Genomic DNA, 22,337 nt, shown 5'->3' with positions numbered 1-22,337 from the left:
GTCCGTGTGTGAATACGCTTTTAAAAGGGGCTCATCCCTGGCCGTTATTAACAGGAATAACAATCCAACTTGCCATACAGGCAGCCTAGTAGTACTACAAGGCCCAGCATTCCCTGAGTGCACTGCAGCGAGGCTGATTTAAATTCTCATTCATTGCCATTTGCCAAGCCAGTGTCCGTGTGTGAATACGTTTTTAAAAGGGGCTCATCCCTGGCCGTTATTAACAGGAATAACAATCCAACTTGCCATACAGGCAGCCTAGTAGTACTACAAGGCCCAGCATTCCCTGAGTGCACTGCAGCGAGGCTGATTGAAATTCTCATTCATTGCCATTTGCCAAGCCAGTGTCCGTGTGTGAATACGCTTTTAAAAGGGGCTCATCCCTGGCCGTTATTAACAGGAATAACAATCCAACTTGCCATAAGGCAGCCTAGAAGTACTACATGGCCCAGCATTCCCTGAGTGCACTGCAGCGAGGCTGATTGAAATTCTCATTCATTGCCATTTGCCAAGCCAGTGTCCGTGTGTGAATACGCTTTTAAAAGGGGCTCATCCCTGGCCGTTATTAACAGGAATAACAATCCAACTTGCCATACAGGCAGCCTAGAAGTACTACAAGGCCCAGCATTCCCTGAGTGCACTGCAGCGAGGCTGATTGAAATTCTCATTCATTGCCATTTGCCAAGCCAGTGTCCGTGTGTGAATACGCTTTTAAAAGGGGCTCATCCCTGGCCGTTATTAACAGGATAACAATCCAACTTGCCATACAGGCAGCCTAGAAGTACTACAAGGCCCAGCATTCCCTGAGTGCACTGCAGCGAGGCTGATTTAAATTCTCATTCATTGCCATTTGCCAAGCCAGTGTCCGTGTGTGAATACGTTTTTAAAAGGGGCTCATCCCTGGCCGTTATTAACAGGAATAACAATCCAACTTGCCATACAGGCAGCCTAGTAGTACTACAAGGCCCAGCATTCCCTGAGTGCACTGCCGCGAGGCTGATTGAAATTCTCATTCATTGCCATTTGCCAAGCCAGTGTCCGTGTGTGAATACGCTTTTAAAAGGGGCTCATCCCTGGCCGTTATTAACAGGAATAACAATCCAACTTGCCATACAGGCAGCCTAGTAGTACTACAAGGCCCAGCATTCCCTGAGTGCACTGCAGCGAGGCTGATTGAAATTCTCATTCATTGCCATTTGCCAAGCCAGTGTCCGTGTGTGAATACGCTTTTAAAAGGGGCTCATCCCTGGCCGTTATTAACAGGAATAACAATCCAACTTGCCATACAGGCAGCCTAGAAGTACTACAAGGCCCAGCATTCCCTGAGTGCACTGCAGCGAGGCTGATTGAAATTCTCATTCATTGCCATTTGCCAAGCCAGTGTCCGTGTGTGAATACGCTTTTAAAAGGGGCTCATCCCTGGCCGTTATTAACAGGAATAACAATCCAACTTGCCATACAGGCAGCCTAGAAGTACTACAAGGCCCAGCATTCCCTGAGTGCACTGCAGCGAGGCTGATTGAAATTCTCATTCATTGCCATTTGCCAAGCCAGTGTCCGTGTGTGAATACGCTTTTAAAAGGGGCTCATCCCTGGCCGTTATTAACAGGAATAACAATCCAACTTGCCATACAGGCAGCCTAGTAGTACTACAAGGCCCAGCATTCCCTGAGTGCACTGCAGCGAGGCTGATTGAAATTCTCATTCATTGCCATTTGCCAAGCCAGTGTCCGTGTGTGAATACGCTTTTAAAAGGGGCTCATCCCTGGCCGTTATTAACAGGAATAACAATCCAACTTGCCATACAGGCAGCCTAGAAGTACTACAAGGCCCAGCATTCCCTGAGTGCACTGCAGCGAGGCTGATTGAAATTCTCATTCATTGCCATTTGCCAAGCCAGTGTCCGTGTGTAAATACGCTTTTATAAGGGGCTCATCCCTTTCCATTATTAACAGGAATAACAATCCAACTTGCCATACAGGCAGCCTAGAAGTACTACATGGCCCAGCATTCCCTGAGTGCACTGCAGCGAGGCTGATTTAAATTCTCATTCATTGCCATTTGCCAAGCCAATGTCCGTGTGTGAATACGTTTTTAAAAGGGGCTCATCCCTGGCCGTTATTAACAGGAATAACAATCCAACTTGCCATACAGGCAGCCTAGTAGTACTACAAGGCCCAGCATTCCCTGAGTGCACTGCAGCGAGGCTGATTGAAATTCTCATTCATTGCCATTTGCCAAGCCAGTGTCCGTGTGTGAATACGCTTTTAAAAGGGGCTCATCCCTGGCCGTTATTAACAGGAATAACAATCCAACTTGCCATACAGGCAGCCTAGAAGTACTACAAGGCCCAGCATTCCCTGAGTGCACTGCAGCGAGGCTGATTGAAATTCTCATTCATTGCCATTTGCCAAGCCAGTGTCCGTGTGTGAATACGCTTTTATAAGGGGCTCATCCCTGGCCATTATTAACAGGAATAACAATCCAACTTGCCATACAGGCAGCCTAGTAGTACTACAAGGCCCAGCATTCCCTGAGTGCACTGCAGCGAGGCTGATTTAAATTCTCATTCATTGCCATTTGCCAAGCCAGTGTCCGTGTGTGAATACGCTTTTAAAAGGGGCTCATCCCTGGCCGTTATTAACAGGAATAACAATCCAACTTGCCATACAGGCAGCCTAGAAGTACTATAAGGCCCAGCATTCCCTGAGTGCACTGCAGCGAGGCTGATTGAAATTCTCATGCATTGCCATTTGCCAAGCCAGTGTCCGTGTGTGAATACGCTTTTAAAAGGGGCTCATCCCTGGCCGTTATTAACAGGAATAACAATCCAACTTGCCATACAGGCAGCCTAGTAGTACTACAAGGCCCAGCATTCCCTGAGTGCACTGCAGCGAGGCTGATTGAAATTCTCATTCATTGCTATTTGCCAAGCCAGTGTCCGTGTGTGAATACGCTTTTAAAAGGGGCTCATCCCTGGCCGTTATTAACAGGAATAACAATCCAACTTGCCATACAGGCAGCCTAGTAGTACTACAAGGCCCAGCATTCCCTGAGTGCACTGCAGCGAGGCTGATTGAAATTCTCATTCATTGCCATTTGCCTAGCCAGTGTCAGTGTGTGAATACGCTTTTAGAAGGGGCTCTGAAATGTCTGTGAAAAAAAAGGTTGTGAAAGGACGGGGTAGAGGAAAAAACACCCATGCCGTCTCCTCTTCCAGTCCAAATGTTGGATCTGTTGGTGCCAGACCCAGTAGCAGCATTTGTGGCACAAGACATGTGCCCAGTTCCACTAGTAGCAGCTGCCATGTGCCTGCTCGTAGTAGTATCAGGAAGCCAGACTTGTCCATCTCCTCCGGTGGGCGGGTTAATTTAGACAATACGGCCATTGTGGACTGGTTGGCTGGCTCGCGGTCATCTCAGCAGGAAGACTCTGACGATCTGGCTTCAAGCCAGGTTTCGTTGGATTCCAGATCCTCTACAGTTCCTTGGCACGGTGATAGTAGTAATATAGGTATTTCTAGCGTTTCCATTCCATCATCTATGTCTTCGCTCCCCCTTCCTAGCGGGAAGCCATCTTTCCTGAGAGTCCTAAGAGACATCTCCTCGGGTGCGAAGGAAGATACTGAACAACATAGTGATGATGATGATGATGATTTGTTTTCCGCGAGTCAGCCAACGGAGTGTGTTGCGGCGGTGGTGGAGGTGGAAGCAATGACCGAGACGCATAGCTGCGGTAGTGGGGGTGTTGGTGGTGGTAGCCATGGTGGCAGACGCAGTAATGAGGGGGGGCATGGAGCCCGCCATGATGTCACATCACATTCACAACACAGTGACAGAAGTGGCGGGGATGATGAGGAAGGCTATGATGATGATGTTGTTTTAGACAGGACGTGGGAACCAGGTGACGAGGTGATGACGGCGTCAGAGGAGGAGGGTAGTAGTGGCGGCACTGGATGTGATAAACAGCCAAGCCGAGGTAGGGGCAGAAGTCAATCTGAAAAACGTTGCAGCGGTAGGGTCAGCTCAGGAGCCGGTGACGGCGACACAGATGCTGGTGTAGGCTCCCGAAAAAAGCCTGCCAGACAAGGTGCAAGCTCGGGTGGTTGTGGTGGTGGTGGTGGTGGACGTGGTACTACCTCTTTACGGTACTCTGCCGTGTGGCAATTTTTCTGTACCTTCCCGGAGGAGGAAAACATGGCACAGTGCCATATCTGCAAGCAGAAAGTAAGGCGTGGGCAGGGCAGCAATGTAGGAACTACTGCTCTACGTAAACACATGGAACGGCATCACAAGGCCATGTGGGACAATCAACATGCCCCACCATCATGTACATCTAATGAAGACCCCTCTTCCGCTGCTGCTGCTGCTCCGAGTCCCTGTCATCTAAGTAGTAGCCAGGCCTTATCCACCATGTCGTTGTTGTCATCATCATCATCACTGTCATCTAGTGCTCCTCCTATGTCCCGTCAGTTATCCATTACGGAATCGTTGTCCAATAAGCAACAATATATACCCAGTCATCCACTTGTCGTGCGGCTTAATTCACACCTGGCTAAGTTGTTGGTGGTGCAGTCGCTGCCGTACCACCTGGTTGACTCCGCCGGCTTCAAGCAATTGATGGCGTGCGCTCAGCCTAGGTGGCGAATACCTAGCCGACATTACTTCTCCAAAACAGCTGTCCCTGCCTTGCACAAGCATGTGGAGGAAAAGGTGTCCAAGTCCTTGCAATTATCCGTGTGCAGCAGGGTACATGCCACCGTCGACACGTGGAGCAGCAACTATGGGCAGGGACAGTACATGTCTTTCACGGCCCACTGGGTCAATATTTTGCAGTCCGATGCACCACCGCAGCAATGCCAGGCATTACCACCTCCACGCTTGTATGTTTCTAGTTCAACTCCGGACACCAGGCGCCTACCATCCTTCTCCTCCTACTCCTCCTCCTTGCCTTCCTCCTTGGAGGTCTTCCCGTCCCCGACAGGATACAGCGTATCTTCCACTCCTCCTCCCTCCTCTTTTCATAGGTGCAAGGTGAAGCGCCACAACGCTGTCTTACACCTGCTGAGCCTGGGCGAGAAAAGCCACACAGGGCAGGAGCTGCTGCTGTGCATCAAGGAGGAAATCGCACGCTGGCTGTCTCCTCTGAAACTCACACTGGGCAATGTTGTCTCTGATAACGGCAAGAACGTTGTGGCTGCACTGCGTCTAGGTCACCTGACACACGCTCCTTGCATGGCACATGTGATCAATCTGGTCATAACACGCTTCTTAAAGTCATATGTTGGTTTGAAGGGTGTGCTGGCCATGTCCAGGAGGGTTTGCGTTCGCTTTAGACGTTCGTATGCATTTAAGAACGCCCTCCTGGACTTGCAGCGTCAAAACAATCTCCCAGAACACAGCCTGATTTGCGACGTTCCAACACGATGGAATTCCACCCTGCACATGTTGGACCGTCTGTACGAACAGCGGAAAGCCGTGAATGATTTCCTGATGCAGCAGACGGGCAGCGTTTGGAGCCAGTGTAATTTCGAGCTCAGGCACTGGCAGCTGGTTAGAGACGCATGTCGCGTTTTGAGGCCCTTTGAAGAGGCCACACGATTTGTGAGCCGTGACGCTAGCGGAATGAACGATGTTATGCCGCTGATATTCATTATGGAGCAAACGCTCACAGCGATGATTCAGCAAAGGATGGAGGAAGGATCACATCTGGCTATGGATGTTGAGGAGGAGAAGGAGGAGGATGAGGATGAGGAAACAGGACCTGAAGAGGAGCTGGATTTGGAGATGGAATCACAGGAAGGGATAGGGGACGAGGCAGCCGCACAACATGACAGTGATGGTGGTGATGACGAGTCTGACGACGACCTTGATGATGGACAACCATGGCAGTATGGGGCGGAGATGGAACCAACCGGGCCCTGTGAAACGCTGGCCAGGATGGCGAGCTGTATGCTTCGTTACTTGCGCGCTGACTGTCGTATTGTTAGCATGAAGCAAAGAGATGACTACTGGATAGCCACACTTTTAGACCCTCGGTATAAAGCCAGAATGGGGGAGTTTTTTGCGCCTTCCGAGAGGGAGGCAAAATTGGCTTATTATAGAGAGAAGCTATGCAGCCAGCTTGTCACGGCTTTCAAACGGCAAACACCCGCTGCAAGCATGTCTGACCGGGGGGCCACTCTCCGCTCCCCACTGTCTCATCGTTCCACCGCCTCTGGCAGAGCTACCTCTGCAATAGGCGGCAGCCGCGGCAGCAGCGGCAGCAGCAGCAGCAGCCAATTCAGTTTGGAAAATATGATGACAACATTTTTACATCCAATACCCCGACCTGACACACATCGTAGTACTAGTCACCAAAGGGATGTTCACCATCTCCAGGTGCAGCACCTAAACAACCAGGTTCACTCGTACCTGGACTGTGCCCTTTCTCCGTTAGAAATGCTGATCCCAGACCCCATGGACTTCTGGGTCAGCAGATTGGATCATTGGCAAGAACTGGCCCAGTTTGCCATGGGTGTACTGTCTTGTCCACCCTCCAGTGTAGCGTCAGAGAGGGTATTCAGCGCAGCAGGGGGCTTCGTCACCCCTAAGCGAACAAGATTGTCCGCCAACAGCTTGGAAAATCTCACGTTTCTGAAAATGAATCAAGCGTGGATCGGTGAGGATTTTAAAACCCCTGTGCCTGATGCCACTGATTAGATCTGACATTGCTGCTGCTGCTGCCGCTGCCGCCTGCTACTGCCGCCTGCTACTACGGGATTCTGTCCTGTCCACTCTTTTTTTAATGTGCCGCTGTTGGTGCTGCAGCTGCTACTACTTCTACCACCAATCCACCCCAGTGCCGTCTGCTACAAGCAGGCCTGCCCCACCAGAGGGCTTTGTCCTGTGACTCTCCAGTCTCTTTTTTTAATGTGCTGCTACTACTGCTACTACTGCTTGCACTCTTGCTGTCTGTGTTGGCTAGTACCTCTACTACCACCAATACACCTACACTGCCATCTGCTACAAGCAGGCCTGAGGCCTGCCCCACTACAGGGCTTTGTCCTCCTGTGACTGTCCAGTCTCTTTTTTTTAATGTGCTGCTACTACTGCTACTACTGCTTGCACCCTTGCTGTCTGTGTTGGCTACCTCAACCTCTACTACCACCAATACACCTCCACTGCCGTCTGCTACAAGCAGGCCTGAGGCCTGCCCCACTACAGGGCTTTGTCCTCCTGTGACTGTCCAGTCTCTTTTTTTTAATGTGCTGCTACTACTGCTACTACTGCTTGCACCCTTGCTGTCTGTGTTGGCTAGTACCTCTACTACCACCAATACACCTACACTGCCATCTGCTACAAGCAGGCCTGAGGCCTGCCCCACTACAGGGCTTTGTCCTCCTGTGACTGTCCAGTCTCTTTTTTTTAATGTGCTGCTACTACTGCTACTACTGCTTGCACCCTTGCTGTCTGTGTTGGCTACCTCGACTACTACCACCAATACACCTCCACTGCCGCCCGTCTGCTACAAGCAGGCCTGCCCCACCACAGGGCTTTGTCCTGTGACTGTCGTCCAGTGTCTTTTAATGTGCTGCTACTACTGCTACTACTGCTTGCACCCTTGCTGTCTGTGTTGGCTACCTCTACTACCACCAATACACCTACACTGCCGTCTGCTACAAGCAGGCCTGAGGCCTGCCCCACCACAGGGCTTTGTCCTCCTGTGACTGTCCAGTCTCTTTTTTTAATGTGCTGCTACTACTGCTACTACTGCTTGCACCCTTGCTGTCTGTGTTGGCTACCTCGACTACTACCACCAATACACCTCCACTGCCGCCCGTCTGCTACAAGCAGGCCTGAGGCCTGCCCCACCACAGGGCTTTGTCCTCCTCTGACTGTCCAGTCTCTTTTTTTAATGTGCTGCTACTACTGCTACTACTGCTTGCACCCTTGCTGTCTGTGTTGGCTACCTCGACTACTACCACCAATACACCTCCACTGCCGCCCGTCTGCTACAAGCAGGCCTGCCCCACCACAGGGCTTTGTCCTGTGACTGTCGTCCAGTGTCTTTTAATGTGCTGCTACTACTGCTACTACTGCTTGCACCCTTGCTGTCTGTGTTGGCTACCTCTACTACCACCAATACACCTACACTGCCATCTGCTACAAGCAGGCCTGAGGCCTGCCCCACCACAGGGCTTTGTCCTCCTGTGACTGTCCAGTCTCTTTTTTTAATGTGCTGCTACTACTGCTACTACTGCTTGCACCCTTGCTGTCTGTGTTGGCTACCTCGACTACTACCACCAATACACCTCCACTGCCGCCCGTCTGCTACAAGCAGGCCTGAGGCCTGCCCCACCACAGGGCTTTGTCCTCCTGTGACTGTCCAGTCTCTTTTTTTAATGTGCTACTACTACTACTACCACCCTTGCTGTCTGTGTTGGCTACCTCTACTACCACCAATACACCTCCACTGCCGCCCGTCTGCTACAAGCAGGCCTACCCCACCACAGGGCTTTGTCCTGTGACTGTCGTCCAGTCTCTTTTTTTAATGTGCTGCTGCTACTACCAGTCTACCACCCTTGCTGTCTGTGTTGGCTAGTCTACCTCTACTACCACCAATACACCTCCACTGCCGTCTGCTACAAGCAGGCCTGAGGCCTGCCCCACTACAGGGCTTTGTCCTCCTGTGACTGTCCAGTCTCTTTTTTTTAATGTGCTGCTACTACTGCTACTACTGCTTGCACCCTTGCTGTCTGTGTTGGCTACCTCGACTACTACCACCAATACACCTCCACTGCCGCCCGTCTGCTACAAGCAGGCCTGCCCCACCACAGGGCTTTGTCCTGTGACTGTCGTCCAGTGTCTTTTAATGTGCTGCTACTACTCACCCTTGCCAATAAAAAGGGTACATTTTTGGAGGGCTTGTCAAAAGCCATTGCTTGTTGCTTTTACATCCATGTATGGAAGAACCCCGGCAGGCATCTGCCAATAAAAAGGGTCAATTTTTGGAGGGCTTGTGAAAAGCCATTGCTTGTTGCTTTTACATCCATGTATGGAAGAACCCCGGCAGGCATCTGCCAATAAAAAGGGTCAATTTTTGGAGGGCTTGTGAAAAGCCATTGCTTGTTGCTTTTACATCCATGTATGGAAGAACCCCGGCAGGCATCTGCCAATAAAAAGGGTCAATTTTTGGAGGGCTTGTCAAAAGCCATTGCTTGTTGCTTTTACATCCATGTATGGAAGAACCCCGGCAGGCATCTGCCAATAAAAAGGGTCAATTTTTGGAGGGCTTGTGAAAAGCCATTGCTTGGTTGCTTTTACATCCATGTATGGAAGAACCCCGGCAGGCATCTGCCAATAAAAAGGGTAAATTTTTGGAGGGCTTGTGAAAAGCCATTGCTTGTTGCTTTTACATCCATGTATGGAAGAACCCCGGCAGGCATCTGCCAATAAAAAGGGTCAATTTTTGGAGGGCTTGTGAAAAGCCATTGCTTGTTGCTTTTACATCCATGTATGGAAGAACCCCGGCAGGCATCTGCCAATAAAAAGGGTCAATTTTTGGAGGGCTTGTGAAAAGCCATTGCTTGTTGCTTTTACATCCATGTATGGAAGAACCCCGGCAGGCATCTGCCAATAAAAAGGGTCAATTTTTGGAGGGCTTGTGAAAAGCCATTGCTTGTTGCTTTTACATCCATGTATGGAAGAACCCCGGCAGGCATCTGCCAATAAAAAGGGTCAATTTTTGGAGGGCTTGTCAAAAGCCATTGCTTGTTGCTTTTACATCCATGTATGGAAGAACCCCGGCAGGCATCTGCCAATAAAAAGGGTCAATTTTTGGAGGGCTTGTGAAAAGCCATTGCTTGTTGCTTTTACATCCATGTATGGAAGAACCCCGGCAGGCATCTGCCAATAAAAAGGGTCAATTTTTGGAGGGCTTGTGAAAAGCCATTGCTTGTTGCTTTTACATCCATGTATGGAAGAACCCCGGCAGGCATCTGCCAATAAAAAGGGTCAATTTTTGGAGGGCTTGTCAAAAGCAATTGCTTGTTGCTTTTACATCCATGTATGGAAGAACCCCGGCAGGCATCTGCCAATAAAAAGGGTCAATTTTTGGAGGGCTTGTCAAAAGCCATTGCTTGTTGCTTTTACATCAATGTATGGAAGAACCCCGGCAGGCATCTGCCAATAAAAAGGGTCAATTTTTGGAGGGCTTGTGAAAAGCCATTGCTTGTTGCTTTTACATCCATGTATGGAAGAACCCCGGCAGGCATCTGCCAATAAAAAGGGTCAATTTTTGGAGGGCTTGTCAAAAGCCATTGCTTGTTGCTTTTACATCCATGTATGGAAGAACCCCGGCAGGCATCTGCCAATAAAAAGGGTCAATTTTTGGAGGGCTTGTCAAAAGCCATTGCTTGTTGCTTTTACATCCATGTATGGAAGAACCCCGGCAGGCATCTGCCAATAAAAAGGGTCAATTTTTGGAGGGCTTGTGAAAAGCCATTGCTTGTTGCTTTTACATCCATGTATGGAAGAACCCCGGCAGGCATCTGCCAATAAAAAGGGTCAATTTTTGGAGGGCTTGTCAAAAGCCATTGCTTGTTGCTTTTACATCCATGTATGGAAGAACCCCGGCAGGCATCTGCCAATAAAAAGGGTCAATTTTTGGAGGGCTTGTGAAAAGCCATTGCTTGGTTGCTTTTACATCCATGTATGGAAGAACCCCGGCAGGCACCTGCCAATAAAAAGGGTCAATTTTTGGAGGGCTTGTGAAAAGCCATTGCTTGTTGCTTTTACATCCATGTATGGAAGAACCCCGGCAGGCATCTGCCAATAAAAAGGGTCAATTTTTGGAGGGCTTGTGAAAAGCCATTGCTTGTTGCTTTTACATCCATGTATGGAAGAACCCCGGCAGGCATCTGCCAATAAAAAGGGTCAATTTTTGGAGGGCTTGTCAAAAGCCATTGCTTGTTGCTTTTACATCCATGTATGGAAGAACCCCGGCAGGCATCTGCCAATAAAAAGGGTCAATTTTTGGAGGGCTTGTGAAAAGTCATTGCTTGTTGCTTTTACATCCATGTATGGAAGAACCCCGGCAGGCATCTGCCAATAAAAAGGGTCAGTTTTTTGAGGGCTTGTGAAAAGCCATTGCTTGTTGCTTTCACATCCATGTATGGAAGAACCCCGGCAGGCATCTGCCAATAAAAAGGGTCAATTTTTGGAGGGCTTGTCAAAAGCCATTGCTTCTTCTTTTACCACCTTATATGTATGAACCCCGGCAGGCATCAGCCGCCTAAAATGGTTAATTTTTGTACCTTTTTTAACAATGCATTAAGCATACAACATGCACAAGTGCAGTGGTTTCTGTTAGTTATCACCGTGTCCCATCCGTTTTCCTAGAGCCATACATGTTGGCGTAACTTTGACACTAAAGACACATTAAAGACAGCTCAAAAGTACTTGGATACACTCATGGGTGACCTAAGAGTGTTATACAGGGCTTCTAGGGCTTTAAAACAGTGTTATACACGATTTTTAGGGGCTTTCTTGTATTACAGGTTCGGTCAGAACTAGTTCGGTCCGAATCGAACTTTTGCACGAAATTCGGCGAACTTGCCGAACCAAACTTTTCATAAGTACGCTCATCTCTAAACAATACCACCATATAGTGACCATATAGTGGTGAGACACCAGTTTTACACTGGCGGTTTACAGAGTATTATCAAGCTGCAGACCAGGGGCGGACGTACCATTAGTGCAACCGGTGCATCTGCACAGGGGCCCAGTAGGTAGGGGTGCCCACTGCCACCTTAAAAGCAGCTTTGTACTGTCTATTGACAATGGCTCAGAATTACTGATGAATTGTTAGAGAGACATGACGGCGGGGTGTTCTTTGGTGAGCTAATGGAGATTAAGGGGCCCACATACTGTTCTTGCACAGGGGCCTCTGTTGTCTAGGTCCGCCAATGCTGCAGACCATACAGTCTTTCAGATGCCGTCACAGAAAGAATACATTACTATTAAAGAGGATCTGTGAGCTTTCCTTACATGTCTGTTAAAGGGAATACTTATATTAACCATGAAACAACAATTATTGAGCATCTCTACTTGAGACTCTGCATTGTGCAGTTCATGTGCTATTCCATAGTTGCCAACATTTGAATTTTTTTTCCAGAGACACTTAGGGTATGTTCACACGCACTGTTTTCAGACGTAATTCGGGCATTCAAAGCCTCGAATTGTGCCTGAAAAAAGGCTCCATTACGCCTACAAACATCTGCCCATTGCTTTCAATGGGTTTTACAATGGTCTGTTCCCACGAGGTGTAATTTTACGCGTCGCTGTCAAAAGACACCCGCGTCAAAGAAGTGCATGTCACTTCTTGGGAAGTTTTTGGAGCCGTTTTTCATTGACTCCATTGAAAAACAGCTCCAATAACGTCCGTAAAATACGCAGCGAAAAACGCGAGTTGTTAAAAAAACATCTGAAAATCAGCAGCTGTTTTCAGGCAAAAACAGCTCCCTATTTTCAAACGTATTTTGCTAAGCCGTGTGAACATACCCTTAGGGTGCGGCTTCTTTGGCAGGTGTGTATTATGGGGGTGTGACTTATATGGTGGGTGTGGCTAATCTTCCCAGAATTTCTGCAAACAAATAAACGAACAAAAATTTCTGCACTAGTTTGACTGACAACTACTATGGTGGCCAGTATCTCTCTCTGGTTATCCAGTTGTTTACAGGCGGGTGATGTCTCACTTTATCATTCCGGCTAGCTGATATGTGCTGACCTTTACTGGTAGCATAAAAAACAGTGTAGATAGTGCCACACTCAGTGCCTCTTGTAGATGGTGCCGCACACTGCCCCCAGTAGATAGTGCCACACACTGCTACCTGTAGACCTGTAGATCATGGCCCACCTGTAGATAGTACCACATGGTCCTCCTGTAGATGGTGTCAAATTGCCCCCTGTAGATAATGTCACAGTGCCCCCTGTAGATAGTGCCACACAGGCTCCCTGTAGATAGTGGCACAGTGCCCTCTGTAAATAATGCCACAGAGCTCTCTGTAAATAATGCCACAGTGCTCTCTGTAGATAATGCCACATTGCTCTCTGTAGATAATGCCACAGTGCTCTCTGTAGGTAATGCAACAGTGCTCTCTGTAGATAATGCCACAGTGCTCTCTGTAGATATTGCCACAGTGCCCTCTGTAGATAGTTCCACACCCCCTGTAGATAATGCCACAGTATCCTCTGTAGATAATGCCACAGTGTCCTCTGTAGATAATGCCACAGTGTCCTCTGTAGATAGTGCCACAGAGCCCCCTATAGATAATGGCATGCACACACCCTTGTAGTTAGTGCAAAACACACCCTTGTAGATAGTGCCATGCACACACACTGTAGTTAGTGCCAAACACACACCTTTGTAGATAGTACTACACACAGCCTTGTAGATAGTGACACACACATATACACACCCTTGTAGATAGTGCCACCCACTCCCTGTAAATAGTGGCACACACACCCCACAGTGTATATAGCACTAAAATCCCCTCCCTGTAGATAGCGCCATTGGGGTTCCCTCTCTGAGTGAAATCCCCAGCCAGAGCACCGGCGACGCTCTGGCCAGAAATTCCGCTCCTGGAGGAGCTCCTGACGTCACTGTCCATATATGGACAGTGTGCAGACAAGAACAAGAGAAGAGGCAGCACTCCAAGTTGAAAATATCAAATAGATGGATTTATTCTCCCATATGTGCAATGAAGTAGTGCAACTTTTCAGCTGCTCAATGCAGCCATTGTCAAGCCTTTTTAAGCAGGACGTAAGTGAAGCAAGAATAGAAATTGGGTGAAGAACAACGACCACCTGGCTTGGCGAGGATTTAATGTGCTGACTGTAGGTACGTGAGGTTCTTGTGATCCGTATAAATGGTAATAGGGTGAACCGCGCCCTCCAGCAAGTGTCTCCACTCCTCTAATGCCAACTTGACAGCCAGCAACTCCCGATCCCCGATGGAGTAATTACGTTCGGCCGGAAAGAATAGTTTCGAAAAGCAGCCACAAGCCACCATCTTGCCCTTAGAGTTTTTTTGACATAGTAGTGCTCCAGCACCAACGGAGAATGCGTCCACCTCCAGAAAGAACTGCCGAGATGCATCATGGTGATCAAGAACGGAGGTTGAGGTGAAAGCATTCTTGAGGTTTATAAATGCTGACTCTGCCTCCGGAGGCCAAACCTTGGCGTTCACCCCCTTCTTGGTGAAGACGGAGATTGGGGCAGTCAGAGACGAGAAGTTGGGTTAAATTGCCGATAGAAGTTTGCGAATCCTAGAAATTGTTGTATGGACCGAAGCCGCTGTGGACGTGGCCACTCTGAGATGGATTTCACCTTCTCTGGATCCATCTTGAGTCCACGGTCAGACACGATGTAGCCCAGGAAGGGCAGAGAGTTACTCTCGAACACACACTTCTCGAGTTTAGCATACAAGAGATTCCTCCTTAATCGAGACAGAACTTGACGAACATGCTGCCGGTGTGTCGTCATATCAGGTGATTAGATCAGGATGTCGTCCAGATAGACCACCACACAGACATACAGCAGATCCCGGAAGATGTCATTCACAAACTCCTGGAACATAGCTGGAGCGTTACACAGTACAAAGGGCATTACGAGATATTGGTAGTGACCGTCTCGGGTACGGATCAAGTTATAGGCCCCGTGTAGATTCAGCTTTGTGAACACCTTGGCCCCGCGAATTCTATCGAAGAGTGCTAAAATGAGCGGCAAGGGGTACTTATTCTTGACCGTGATTTGGTTCAAACCACGATAATCAATACAAGGACGAAGAGATCCATCCTTCTTTTTCACAAAGAAGAATACGGCTCCGGCCTGGGAGGAAGACATCCGGATGAACCCACTCTCCAGATTCTCCGTAACGTAGGCAGACATGGCTAGGGTCTCTGGCAGACTGAGGGGATAGACTAGTCCACGGGGTGGTGAGGCGTCAGGAAGTAACTCGACTGGGCAATTGTAGCTGCGATGGGGAGGAAGAGTCTCTGCCTCCTTTTTGCTGAAAACGTCTGCGAAACTATCATAGCGTAAGGGTAGATCGGAGAGTGACTGAGTCAGTGGAGACAAAACTGAACGAACTTGTAGCAGACAGTGGTTACGGCATTTGGGGCCCCATTGGAGGACTTCTCCGGAACTGCAGTTGAGAACCGGAGTGCGTAGATGAAGCCATGGCAGGCCCAGCCAAATAGGGTTGACAGCTTTAGGCAAAACAAGGAAGGCGAACTGTTCTGAGTGAAGAACACCGACTTGTAGTATCAATGGTTCCGTGATGAACACAATTGGATCGGGCAATGGTAGACCATTTACAGAAGCAACAGTCAGAGGTCTCTCCAGAAGAACTGTGGGTAGATATAAGCAATCCACTAGATCCTGCTGGATGAAATTTGCAGCTGCTCTGGAATCAAGATTGGCAGAGGAGGAATGTGATGTCTCCCCAGATATGATGGTCACAGGAATAGATAGGTTGGAAGAGGTTTTGACGTTTGGAGACGTCCCCCCTAGAGTTGCCTCTCCAACCAACCCTAGGTGCTGGAGTTTCCCAACTTCTGTGGACATTGGCACTCGAAATGACCCTTAAGGCCACTATACCAACATAAACCAGAAGAGCATCTGCGCTGTTTCTCCTGTTCGGATAGCCGGACCCTGTCTACTTGCATAGGTTCTTCAAGTAGTACACTAGGTGAAGGCAATAGTGGTCTCTGGACCGAGGGTGCCAGTCTGTGAAACCGGCTCTCCTGTCGAACCTCCAGATTGCGCTCCTGGATCCTCATGTCAAACCGAGCAGCCAACAGGATGTGGGCATCCAAGGTAGTAGGAAGGTCGCAAGCTCGTCGTTGATGTGTGGGGACAGTCCCTGCTAAAAGGACGCCACCAATGCCTCTTTCCATGCCAACTCTGCTGCCAGGGTACAAAAAGAGATAGCATACTCTCCTACTGTGGAACCTCCTTGCTTGAGGGTCAGCAGAGTGGCCGCGGCAGAAGATGTTCGGCCTGGCTCACCGAACACGGTATGGAAAGACTGCAGGAACGAGGCTAAGTCTGAGGATTCAGGCCCCTGTTGTTCCAAGATGGGATTTGCCCATGCGTGGGCCTTGCCAGCAAGGAGGAAGATAATAAACGCTACTTTGGCCTCCTCAGAGGGGAAGAGATGAGCTTGTAGCCTAAAATGAACTGTGCATTGGTTGATGAACCCTCTACAGGCTCTGGGATCACCGTCATAGCAAAGAGGAAGAGGCAGTGAAACTGTGGATCCAGAACAAACAGGAGGAGCAACGGGCAGTGGAATAGTCTCTGGAGGAGGAACCAGAGGTGGAACAGTGAGTTGATCCAGATAGGCCATGATGGAATTTACAGCCTCAAAGAGTAGATCCTGACGTGTCCATAGGTCATGCATCTCCGTCTGTATCCTTTGAAGTGCGGTCTTGGGTTGGCCAGCGGGTATCATGGCCTGAGCATATTGTCACGATCTATGGGTATGTGGACCCACTAGGCCGCTCCGCCGTAGCGGAGAGGCAGCTGGCCAAGTCACAGTCTATGCCAAAAGTCTGTACAAGTTCGTAGCACAAGGGTACCTGAAATAGTCCAGATGGTGGCAGGGGCTCTGGCAGAGTGCAGTAGGTTGCGCCAGACGTAGCGGATGACAACGGGTGCAGCAGGACACGACTCCAATCACTAAACAGGCTCAGGAACAATAACACAGCATGGGATACAGGATACAGGTAGCAGGGCATGGGAACACTGGGAACAGGACAACACTAAGGAACCATTTGCAAGACTAACATGGGAATTACAAACAACGCTCTGGCAAGGATCAAAAGAGCAGGGCCTTTTTTATAGTTCAAGGTGATCTGAGCATAATTAATTAATTACATATGCACGCGCTGGCCCTTTAAGGCCGGGATGCAGCGCCCTCTAGTGAACACTACGCGACAGAGCGGACGCATATGCTGGTGTCTCCGGGGAGGGAGATGTCGGCAGAAAGAGGAAGATCTGCGGAAGGCAGGTAAGTGGAGGTCGTGGTCCGTGACCGTGTTCGTAACAATACCCCTTTAAGGATGGATATAAAAATGACTGATTGTTCATTCAACCTCCAAGTAATGTCAACTCCTCTTCAAAGATAGATTCTGAATACAACATAATTTTTGTATGCACCAGAAACAGCACGACTTGAATTATAAGCTGGCTGGACATTTAGGCATTAAAAAGACTTAAAGGGGTTTTCCCACGAGAGACATAAAGTGAGTTCCGTAAACAGCGTAACTCGCTGAGCTACTCTGATTCTGTAAGTCTCATAGAACTTAATGATAGTTACGGAGACAGCGTAGCTCGCCTGCTACGGTGCTTCTGTAACTGCCATTCACTACTATTGGCGCTAAGGAAACAGCGTAGCTCAGCGAGTTATGCTGTTTACGTAACTCTTGACCATATAACCTTTTTCATGGTCGGAAAACACCTCATCCTCAGCTGCAACACAGCGGCTGAACGGGGTTTAGGGGGCCCCGTTCTGGAGATGGGTGCGGGTCCCAGAGGTGGGACCCACATCTATCTGACATTTTTAACATATTCTGTGGATATGTCATAAATGTCAGAATATGCACAAAGATAAGATTATTTCGTTCCGTTAATGATTCAAATTTACTGCCTGTAGTAGAACAGGCACGTATGGTAAATACAGGTGATCCTTACGGTATGGGATGCTAAAATGTTCTTTCATGATCATGCGCAAACATGCGGTTTGGTATGCGTTTTTTCAGCGGCAATTTGACATGTATCCCATCATGGATATGTATTTAGCGGTCTGATACTGTCTATTTACTTATTCTATACGCGCAAAACTTCTACATATTAATTACCTTTAAAACTATATGGTGTTTCTGATGCTTTGTTTTTGTTCTCTTTGTCTTATACTGCATCTGCACTGAGTCGTGTATTCACTCACCAGCTATATTGATTCGCCTGGAGATCTCCTAGGCAACGTGGGACGCTGTAGCGTTCAAATGAAAGCTGATTGGCTGCTGCTTTGGAGGCTCGGCACCTCTCCTGCAACGTCATTTTTGACGTGTTCACTGTGGGTTGGTGCCGGGTCGTAGCTACGTCAGTTGAATGGGTGGGCTTAGGCCTGTCAAATAGACCGGAACTTCGCCGGCGCGTGTGCGGCCAATGCATTAGTGCCGGACACGCGCCGTGAGGTTCAATTTGGCACACAACTGTGCTGAACGGCAGTAATAGAATATACAATTTAATAAACCGAATTGAGAGTCCCTGATGATGTGTCACATGTATTAGTGGCACGGAAACGCGTTGGACTGTCTCCTATGTCAGCGAGGTGTGTCAGTGTAGTATACTATAAGTGGAGAGGTTTTGCTCGGTGTTTGGAATATCGTCAGCACACGAGTTTTCCTCTCTTCATTACTGACCACCGTAACTGAGCCTGTTCTATTGAAACTAGGGCTAGGATAGTCCATTTTTATTATTATCAATTAAACATTATTTAATCGTTCTACTACAGGCAGTAAATTTTTATGTCATAAATGTCCTTCATGGGAAAACTCCTTTAAGAACTTCTTTCCCGTTTATTTTGGTGGCCAAGATTTAAGAACGATATCTTAACATATGTTTCTTCATGTGCGGTTTCTGCTCAAAATAAAACTCTGCGCTCTTCTCCATTTGGTTTTCTACAGCCCCTCCCCATTACATCTCACTCTTGGGGCTCAGTTTCTAATGATTTTGTGGTTGACCTACCTTCATCCAGAAGAATTAGTGTAAGGTGTTAGTGGTATATTTGAAGCCTTCCACCGCAGGACTTGATATTTTGTATACTCTACAATAATTAATAATTGAATCACTGGAATAGGACTAGAGTTTCGTTTAAAATGTAACTTTTACTTGTAACATATTTAAAAAGTGTGTAAAACAAATGACACACCTGGACAAGACTGTTTACAAAAAAATCTTCCTTATAGTACAGGAGATGTAGTGCTCAATGCAAAAAAAAGTCAATTCAATATTGGTGATATCATCATTTCTTTGCAGAGTTAAAGAAAAATGCTCCAAATTGTTGCAAAAACATGTGAGTGATCTATTTCCCAGGAGGATAAATATAAAACTCTGTGGGGTAATGACCCCTCCTACCCGTTCCGTAGTGTGTTAAAGTCCTGTTCCGTTCTTATGGCTGGGGACTGGGAAGCCTCACTTGTTTCTTTTATATGATTTTAGGCAATCAATCATTATTTTCTCCCGACGCGTTTCCTTATGGCCAGAATTCCTCAGGGGAGATAAGGCCAGATAACCTCCTTGACAGGGGGCACAAATGAAGTTGGAGCTGTATTGAAGTTTCAATCTTCTGCAGTGGCAGAGATTCCTCAGAGCACTTGTTTCCTCGTGCTGGAGTAAACTTGTGGCTGTTGTAGCTTGTGGCTGTTGTAGGCTGTTTTGCTCTGTTCTTGGCCTAAGAGTAAATTCGACTTCTGCCTTTCATCCCCAAACAAATAGACAAGCTGAAGGAACTAATCAAACTCTTGAGTAGTAACTTCAATGCTTCATTAGTTATCTTCAGGATGATTGGTTGGATTATGTACCCACAGCTAAGTTTGCATATAACAACTCCAAGCATAGTTCAATATCACAAAGTCCTTTCTGCGCGAATACCTGGCCTTCACCCAGTGTTACCAATTTCGGCTTTTCCTCGGCAGTGACTGAATGCTTGACGACATAACAAAAAGCTCAAAAAAAGATTGTTGAGACTTTTGCACGTTGCTCAAAAAATATTTAAACAGGCTGCTGTTAAACACCGGAAAGCAACTCCTGCTTTTCATGTAGCGGACAAAAGTTTATATTTCCGCAAAATATTTAAGCTGAAAGTACCTCCTCCAAAATTGGGCCAGAAATATTTTGGGCCATTTTAAAATTTCTACTCAAAGTAATGACATCACTTTTCATTGAAAACTTTGAGACTATGAATGTGCATCCCATTTTTCATTCCTTTTTTTTTAAGCCATTTCAGGAAAATCCTTTTCTGGGCCACAAGATGTCTCCTCCACTGCTAGTGAATGTACAAGGTGCAGAAGAATATATATTTTAAAAGATCTTAGACTCCGGAATCCATCGTAATATGCTGTAATATTTTATCTAGTGGAGGGGGTATGACTCTGAGGAGAATTATTGGGTACCAAAAGACCATTTTCATGTTTCTAGGCTCACAAAAAAATGAAATCAGAGATATCCTAACAAGTCAGCCCCTAGGACGTCCAAAGGACATCCTGAAAGAAAGGGAAGAAACTCCTGTATCCTGGGCAATATGCTGGACAGGCCCAATGCTGAATCTATTGTCTAGCTTCTCTTGGCTCTTGCCTCTTTGGATTCCTTGCATTAAATGCTTGATTGGTTTCACCCTTTTGGCTTAATATATAAGCCTGGCCCTTGCACGTCATGGTTGCCAGACTATTGACCTTACTGCCTCTAGTCTAGTTCACTGCTGCCTCTCTATAAAATGTTGCTGCTTATTTCTGTACCGAATTTAATTTGTTTCTTGACCACGTCTCTGCCACATGCTCCAAACCTATGGGGTTGCTACTGACTACATTAAAGGGTTATAGTAATTATTCTTTATGTGTGTTACAGCATCACTTTGTGGTAATGGGCAGGCTTTCTGAACCAAAACATTTCGATTGCTCTTATCATTGTATGATTTTGAATATGCTATATTTCACAGATTTTTCTACTGTTTGCATGAGAGCAAATAGCCAGGAGGGAGACTCTGGCCATTGAGCTATTACACTTCTGATTAGTATGAGACAAATATTGTTTGAGACACATAACTTATTTTCTTGTAAAGATTAAGATTATGACACGATGGAAATGTTTTATGCCTGTACGTGTTCTACTTAACCCCTTTAGGACGCAGCCTGTAATAACTTGGGAATGCTTTTACCTATCCAAGCAATTCTGAGATTGTTTTATCGTGACATATTGTACTTTATGATAGTGAAAAAATTCTACATTTAAATCTATCTGCTTGTAAAACAGATAGTAATACCACACAAAATAGTCACTATTTAACATTTCCAATATGTCTACTTTATGTTTGCATCGTTTTTTTTAACGTCCTTTTATTTTTCTATGACGTTACAAGGCTTAGAACTTTAGCATCAATTTCTCACATTTTCAAGAAAATGTCAAAAGGCTATTTTTACAGGTACCAGTTCAGTTCTGAAGTGGGTTTGAGGGCCTTATACTGTATATTAGAATCCCCCAATAAATCACCCCATTTTAAAAACTGCACCCCTCAAAGAATTAAAAACAGCTTTCAGAAAGTTTCTTAACCCTTTAGGCGTTTCAAAGAAAATAAAGCAAAGTAGAGGGGAGATTTACAAATTTCAGGGGGTTTTTTGCCGAAATTTATTTGTAATACATTTTTTTCTGTACCACAGAAGGTTTTACCAGAGAAACACAATCAATATTTATTGCCCAGGTTCTGCAGTTTTTAGAAATATCCCACATGTGGCCCTAGTGTCCTAATGGACCGAAACACTGGCCTCCGAAGCAAAAGAGCACCTAGTGGATTTTGGGGTCTGCTTTTTTTAAAATTATATTTTAGGCACCATGTCAGGTTTGAAGAGGTTTTGTGGTGCCAAAACAGTGGAAACTCCCCAAAGGTATTGCCATTTTGGAAACTACACCCCTCAAGTAATTTATTTAGGGGTATAGTTTAGCATTTTGACCCCACAGGTATTTTGCTATATTTATTGGAGTTAGTCTGTGAAAATGAAAATCTACTTTTTTTCTGAAATAACATAGACATTTGCAATATTTACAAGAAATAAAGAAGAAAATGCACCCCAACATTTGTAAAGCATCTTCTCCCGATTACAGAAATACCCCATATGTGATAATAAACTGCTGTTTGGACCCACAGCAGGGCTCCGAAGGGAAGGAGCGCAATTTGGATTTTGGAGCGCAGATTTTTCTGGAATGGTTTTCAGTGCCATGTCGCGTTTGCAACGCCCTGGAGGGACCAAAACAGTGAAAACCCCCCAAAAGTTACACCATTTGGGAAACTACACCCCTCAAGGAATTTTTCTATGGGTATAGTGAGCATTTGGACCACACAGGTTTTTTGCAGAATTTTGTGGAATTAGGCAGAGAAAATGAATATGAACAATTTTTGTCCACTAAAATGTTGAATTTTTTCATTTTCACAAGGGATAAAAGAGAAAAAAACGCCCAAAATTTGTAACACAATTTCTCCCGAGTATGACAATACCCCACATAAAATTCTTTGCGGAG

The 22,337-nt window shown here is 46.8% G+C and overlaps 1 protein-coding gene across 1 annotated transcript in view; it reads right to left on the bottom strand.

Moving 5' to 3' along the window:
* The window catches only part of KISS1R (KISS1 receptor), a 271,809-nt gene that overhangs the window by 83,795 nt on the left and 165,677 nt on the right, over positions 1-22,337 (bottom strand). The gene's annotated exons all lie outside the window — the stretch shown is intronic.

Source organism: Rhinoderma darwinii, chromosome 1 (assembly GCF_050947455.1).
Source record: "Rhinoderma darwinii isolate aRhiDar2 chromosome 1, aRhiDar2.hap1, whole genome shotgun sequence".
NCBI lineage: Eukaryota > Metazoa > Chordata > Amphibia > Anura > Rhinodermatidae > Rhinoderma > Rhinoderma darwinii.
The sequence above is the reverse complement of the archived record's forward strand: the minus strand, read 5'-3'. Positions and strand labels throughout refer to the sequence as shown.